Genomic DNA, 7,553 nt, shown 5'->3' on the forward strand with positions numbered 1-7,553 from the left:
GTAGTAGATGGTGTGCATTTGCATTCAGCTACTTTAATTCTAACTTTAAACAAAATCCAAAACAACTTACTTTTTTTGTGAGTTGCTATGAAAATAGCATCTATATGACATGAAACTTTGATTTAAAAAATAAATCATAGTTTGTGGTTTTAATGACAAAATTAGATATCAGGGATAATTTTGCACAATTTTGGATTTTAATGTTTCTTTCTTGACATATTAAGCTCTCCTGTTAAGATAGTCCAGAATATTTTTGTTAATTTCTCTTTCCTTACAAGCTCTTTGAAGAACCTTGTGTAAGAATGATACTACATAAATGACGTTGCCTTGCCTTGTTATATATGACTTGTTGGAGTGTTTTCTTCATGTTTAAAAATTACACCTTCAAAGCAAAGTCTTACTGACTGAGGAAGCTAAAATTTAGAACTTTAGCCTTCTTTAGGTGTGAGATGTTTCTTTCATTCCAGATTTCACAACCACTTAGTGCAGGTGGCTGACATCAACAGACAAGAGGTGTGGTACCACATGGGCAGGTTCCCAGTGCATCCAGAGCCACATAGCCAGGCATGCTAACTGAATCATGTGGACAAAGACCTCCTGTCCTATAATTATCAGAGAGAACGTACAAAACGCCACAGCTTGGACCTTCTTTCTGTGAAGCAACAGTCCTAACCAGTCTTGTCCTCTGTGCAGCCAAAGCAGAACATGTTGATATCAGAACTCTTTTGACTTCCAAGTCATAAAGGATTGAGCACATTTTTGTGTGCAATACTTCATAAAGCAGTCTTGTTGCTCAATTCACAGAACATTTAAAGTAAGGCATTATATTGTCATTAGACCCTATGCAGCTAATGATTTATTTTTTCCAAATCTGAAGTAACAAACGCACATTCCTTTTCAGCATACAGCCTCTCTGGTTTCACTTCTGCTTATCCTTCTTGTTCAAATGAACTCAAACATAAACATCAAAGACGATGATCAGCTTGCCTATGAATCATAGGCTATGATGCTTTTTCCAAGAATAACTAAAGGCTTTCCTGAAGTGACTGTGAAAACCAAAAAGACACAAAAGGTTAAATGCATTATACAAGCTCATTAAATTATGTGTATTGTAACTGACAGCAGTGAGGATGAGTGTTGAACCAAAAACCTTGTTTTTATGGGATGAGCACTGTTACATTGCGTAATTGCATACTCTATTAACTTCTTAACTATCCCACTGACCCACTTCCGGGAATACTGAGATATCTGGTGCCCTCTGGTGGATAGATATACAATTAGTTAATACTAGCGAACGATCAACTATTTGCTCATGAAAAGACCCAGAAAGCAACATTTTCACTGATAAATTTGTTACTAAATGAGGCAAAGCACCTTGTGTTTGCTTTGTCTCAGTTAGAGTGTTAGAACAAGGATGCCATGTTATTTTGGAGCTTTTAGCTGCAGTGTTGAGAAGACTGACTCTGGGTGTCTGGAGACATCCTATTGCAACACAAGCAGCCAAAAAAATATGGTTATTATAAGAGCAATAAATTCTCCTTAAGGAGATTATTTGAGGATGATGGAATAAAATTAAAAACAGAAAAAAATGATCTCAGAGTCCAGTCGTTCTTGAGGGAAGAGGAAACATAGGCCCTGCAGTGTTGACAGCTTCAGTGTTTCTGCAAGGCAAAGAGAGGACAAGGAATGTTGAGAACAGTGAAAGGCAAACTAATTGTACACCAAAGCATGGGTCTACTTATGGTGCAAAAAAAAAAAAAAAATGGTGGAAATGTTTTCCCTTGTGAAGAAGAAACTAGTGTGATGTGAGTATAAGTTGGTTTTGGATTCCAGAGTAGATTTGTGTTTATTGAAGAAACCTCTCCTTTGCACTTGCTGAAATGTGACCGTTTCTGCTTCTGGCCGGATCCCTGCGCATATTCCTCACATCCCGGCTGTGTTATTGTTGTCCCAGACAAAAGAATGAACATTTTAGACCCGATTCTTTATTCCACAACTTTTTTGTTGTGCTGCAGTTGTTCTTGGAAGGACATGCAGCTCTATGAATGGTCATCTATGTCTAGAACAAAACTATAAACCAACTGGGTTTCCAGCTGGGTTTCATATTCTTGCATTCTTAACATTATTCTTATCTCTTTAGAAGCATGCTGTCATTTTAAGACAAGAGGGGTAAAAAAAAAGAAGAAGCTCTAATTAATCTGGCCTTGACTCTGCACCATTTACATTTGCACTGAAGTGTTATGCATGTTTTTCTAAAAACAGGATCAGTATGTTCCCTCCATGCTAAAGATGAAACTGTGAAAGAATGTAAATTATAATTGATACAAATTGCAGTGTGTCTTTCGTCAGTTGTTTCCTTTGTGCCACTTAAGCCTGTTTATTTTCCCTCAAGTGGTGCCACATTTTTTAAGGAACATTCATTTGTGGGCTGAGAAGCAGAGCTTAGAAAACCTCCCAAATTGTCTCTTCTCATGCTAAATGGCGTATTCAGCTGTTGTGGTCTGTTTTAAGTTGTTCATTGGACTGGATGTTAGATGTCTAATTTCTTCAAACTTCTAACAAACACAGACCTCATGGAGAACCATGCACAAACTCAGCAGCCAGGCACCACCACCTCATGCTAGTCAATACTTTGGTCAAAAACTGCTGCAGGATGGAAACCCATCCTCAACCAGCATTTGTTGAGTCAGCTGCTGTTGTGTTGGTTATTTTAGCACAAGCAGAATACATAAAGGTGGTGAAATAAGCAGCGGCAGCTGACAGTTATTTACAACTTTAAAAGGTATGTTGACTTTAAACAAAGCATGAATTTGAAGGCCGTCAATTTTATTTGGATGGGTTCTGGATGCGCACACTGCCAGTCTTTCTTTTAGGTGACATTATCTCACACTAATGTTTTTTTAGAATAAATAATTAATTTGAGTAAACTTATTCAATGTGGGGAGAAGTAAACCCAGATAAACAAGATCATGAAAAGTACAATTATAGTTGTAAAATTATCAACACTCCTGCTGTTAATATGTTGTAAAACCACCTTTTATTACCAAATTACGTGCACTAAATCTGGGCACAATGATGGAGGAAGGTTTGATTTTGTTTTGTTACCCATTTTTGTGCTGATTGGCCATTTGTTTCATATCACCATTGCACTAAAAGCTGGGATGGCTAGTGATAAAAGATACCCTGATAAAAATGCACTCTGACAATTAAAAAGAAACAGATTCAAAGCATTACAAATCCTTCACCTACAGTGCTAATGAGGTGTTTTTTCATCACTTTCATCCTTTGCCATTAAGGTTGTTTGTTCAAAAGCACAGTCTTTTATCTGTCTCATCTGTCCGTAGCAAATAGTTACAGTATTTTTACATATTAATGTTGTTAATGTCAGGATAGAAAATGTTTTTTTATGTATCAATCCCCAACAGCTGCTTTGTTTCTTGATTTTTTTTGTAATGGTTGTTAGGGTCATCTGTAGACCACAAGATGCTACTCTTTGCTGCATTTCTCGAACAGGGAGCTTTAAAAATCTTCCCTCGCAGCCTGCTCATGTGCATGGTTGTGGGATATACGTATATGGATCCTGGTTCTGTCAGGTGGCAAAAAGTGGTGAAAATAAGCCACATCCTTTTCCTGTATCTTGGGATTCCAGGAAATCATTAAATACCAACTACTAGTTTCTACGTCCTACTGAGTCTGACTAACCTAAAAAAGTAGTCAAATTTTAAGAAATAACTTCAGTTATCTTAGTTTTAAAGGGTCAACAATACTGTGCCACAAGTGATTCTGCTGAATACATTTCTTTATAAACTTTATAAACCATAAATTTTAGGTGTGAGATTATGCATTATCATATCATATGCTATAATAAACTATGTCCTATATAATTTTTTATGCTTAATCAAGTGGTAACATGAAATTACCAACCTACTTGTGTCTCATAGATTTACCAAATAATTATTCATGTATGTGTGCAAGGTGTGTGACAATAGATAGCGTGGAGATTCTCACACCCAGTCCTGCAGGTGTCTGTCTTAATGAGAGCTGTAAGAAAGGGTATGAGAACAATAAATGTGTTTGTGGTGACATGTGAAAAGAGATGTTTGCCAGCTACCTCGACGAGCAAGCAGGAATAACAAAACACGCCCAGGTGAGTGGTAATGTGTGACTCTTTCCCGTTGGAGACAGCAGTGACAAAATAATCACAACCCTGCTCAGCAATAATGACTTATCTGTGCATCATAATGCGAAAAATGTTGCTTAGACTTCTAGCATTAGTCATATGCAGCTCTAAAATTTCACAATCATAGACAGAAAAAGTATTTTTATCTCCATACCGTTGCTATCTCAATAGTCAGGCCAGCATCATATTTTGTGAACGGCACAAAAGGAAAAACAAATGTACAGAGTGCCAGGCATTCCCAGACTTGACTGAATATACAGTGAAACCCAAGCAGTCTAGATGAACTTATGTTCTTTAGGTGGTAATTTGTATTAAGTGTTGAATCCAGATAGTTGGGTTTAGCAACACAAACCAGACGCACTCACAGGTCTAAGGGTTCACTTTTCTTAACGCTTTTTTTCTGGACCTCCCGTACAACAGAAAACTCAAAGATGTTTGTTGCTGTCTGAGAAAAGGTCATCAAGACTTCATCATAACGAGTAAATCCCCTTACACATTGTCTGCTATGCCTTAAAGGGATTAATGATTATGTTAGACAGGGTGCTAATACCTTAGATTGTGACATGTCCGCGCACACCCTAGTATTTACTACAGGAACTTTTATTTCATTGTGCTCAACAAAGGAAGTTTGAACTAAATGTTTATGTAAACGGCATCCCTGAGGAGTTTTCTTACCGAGTCGTTTCTCTTGTGAGTGCTGAAGTATGGGTGGTATGAAATGGTCAATCACAAGAGCAGAAATCAGAATCTTTTCAGCTTTCTCTGGATATCTGCTCCATGATCACTGCACGTGACAACAGTTTCTTCTTTGTGTTAAATATGCTGTGCATTAAATCAAATAAGTCTGACTTTCTTGAGAAAAAAAAGAGTTTTAGTCTTAGAATAAGATAGCCGCAAATGTTCCTTTTTATGTGTAAAAGTTAGTCAAACTGTTTAAACCTTCAAAATGAGTCCCATTATTCATAATGACCATGAACACAATCTAGTGAATAAAAATACATTGTTCCTGCTAAAAGCTTTAAAAAAAAAAAAAACTATTAACTATTTCTACTCTATATTAGTGTGTGATGTGGTCAACTCTGGTTTTATATTCTTTTGATAGAAAGCAGCTAACATTTGCAGTGAAACAAAAGTTTGACTGCAGAGTTCATGCCTGAAAGTTATTAGAGGCTGTTACGCCCCCAAGGTCTAGAGGTTGAGGGGCGGTAACATAAAAATGTGTCCAGAGAAAAAGTGGAATGTAAAATGATTTATTACAAAAAAAAAATTGTCACAAAACCAAAACACAATACAACTCAACCCAATTAAAACAAAAAAAAAGGGCTAACAAATTCAAGAATGATTAAGTGCAAAGTAAATTACAAAATGTTCAAACAAGTTAGTCTAAAGCAGGGGTCTCAAACACCAGGCCTCGAGGGCCGCAGTCCTGCAGTTTTTAGATGTGCCACAAGTACAAAACACTGGAATGAAATGACTCAATTACCTCCTTGTGTAGATCAGTTCTCCAGAGCCTTAATGACCTAATTATTCTATTCAGGTGTGGTGCACCAGAGGCACATCTAAAAGTTGCAGGAAAGCAGCCCTCGAGGTCTGGAGTATGAGACCCCTGGTCTAAAGTAACTCAAAGCAACCCAGAAGAAAGGACAAAAAGGGAGCACCAAACCTCCCAAACACAAGCTTCTAGCTTGTATAAAGTTTATCTAAAGCAGATTCAAACTACTTAGCAGAACAAGCAGAAACAAAATAGCTCAAACTGCCCAAATCAGTTCTAAACACCAAACGTGGAGGACAGCTGAACAAAACCCCATCCTACAAGCTGACCCACTGGAGGAATGATTTTAGGAGCCTTTTATAAGGAGCAGGTGAGGCTCATCAATATCTGATTGGCTTGCACATCTCTGCTGGTCCAAGGGAACCAGGTGGCTGCTCTTCTGCAGCCTCCAAGCAGCCAATCAGGAAGGTGTGCCCTCTCAGCTGACCCTGCATAACAAAAAAGGAGCATGCACAGCCTGAAGAGGCAAGGGGTCGTAACAGAGGTATTCTTCCTTGTGATGTTTATTTTGATATGACTATGAAAAAATTGTGCTTGCACCATCATGCATGAAAGCAGATGATTTGGGAGACTGAATGATTTCCCCTTCATTTGTCATACTGAACATTATTATTGTGCCGAAACCAAATGTGGGTAGAGCAGAAGTTATTTTTACTTAAGAAAAACAATAGTAGCCGGTCAAAGGCATCAGCAGATTTGTTCAGTGCTGCTGATTTACTCATTTGTTTATTTAATTAATTTCCAGTTTCAAAATGAACATGTTACATGTTGACATAAACAAAAGGTTTGAATAAAAAGGAGTATTTTGAAGAAATAAAATCTTATACAGGTAAAAGCCAGTAAATTAGAATATTTTGAAAAACTTGATTTATTTCAGTAATTGCATTCAAAAGGTGTAACTTGTACATCATATTTATTCATTGCACACAGACTGATGCATTCAAATGTTTATTTCATTTAATTTTGATGATTTGAAGTGGCAACAAATGAAAATCCAAAATTCCGTGTGTCACAAAATTAGAATATTGTGTAAGAGTTAAATTTTGAAGACACCTGGTGCCACAAACTAATCAGCTGATTAACTCAAAACACCTGCAAAGGGCTTTAAATGGTCTCTCAGTCCAGTTCTGAAGCCTACACAAACATGGGGAAGACTTCAGATTTGACAGCTGTCCAAAAGGCGACCATCGACACATTGCACAAGGAGGGAAAGACACAAAAGGTTATTGCTGAAGAGGCTGGCTGTTCTCAGAGCTCTGTGGTCAGAAAAAGTGTACAAGCGATAGGGATCACCGCGCCCTAGTCAAGATTGTGAAAAAAAACCCATTCAAAAATGTGGGGGAGATTCACAAGGAGTGGACAGCTGCTGGAGTCAGTGCTTCAAGATCCACCACCAAGAGACGCTTGAAAGACATGGGTTTCAACTGCCGCATACCTCGTGTCAAGCCACTGTTGACCAAGAAACAGCGCGAAAAGCGTCTCACCTGGGCTAAGGAAAAAAAGAGCTGGACTGCTGCTGAGTGGTCCAAAGTCATGTTTTCTGACGAAAGCAAATTTTGCATTTCCTTTGGAAATCGAGGTCCCAGAGTCTGGAGGAAGACAGGAGAGGCACAGGATCCACGTTGCCTGAAGTCTAGTGTAAAGTTTCCACCATCAGTGATGGTTTGGGGTGCCATGTCATCTGCTGGTGGCGGTCCACTCTGTTTCCTGAGATCCAGGGTCAACGCAGCCGTCTACCAGCAAGTTTTAGAGCACTTCATGCTTCCTGCTGCTGACCTGCTCTATGGAGATGGAGATTTCAGGTTCCAACAGGACTTGGCG

The sequence above is a fragment of the Xiphophorus hellerii genome, chromosome 9, assembly GCF_003331165.1.
Source record: "Xiphophorus hellerii strain 12219 chromosome 9, Xiphophorus_hellerii-4.1, whole genome shotgun sequence".
In the NCBI taxonomy this organism is placed as follows: Eukaryota; Metazoa; Chordata; class Actinopteri; order Cyprinodontiformes; family Poeciliidae; genus Xiphophorus; species Xiphophorus hellerii.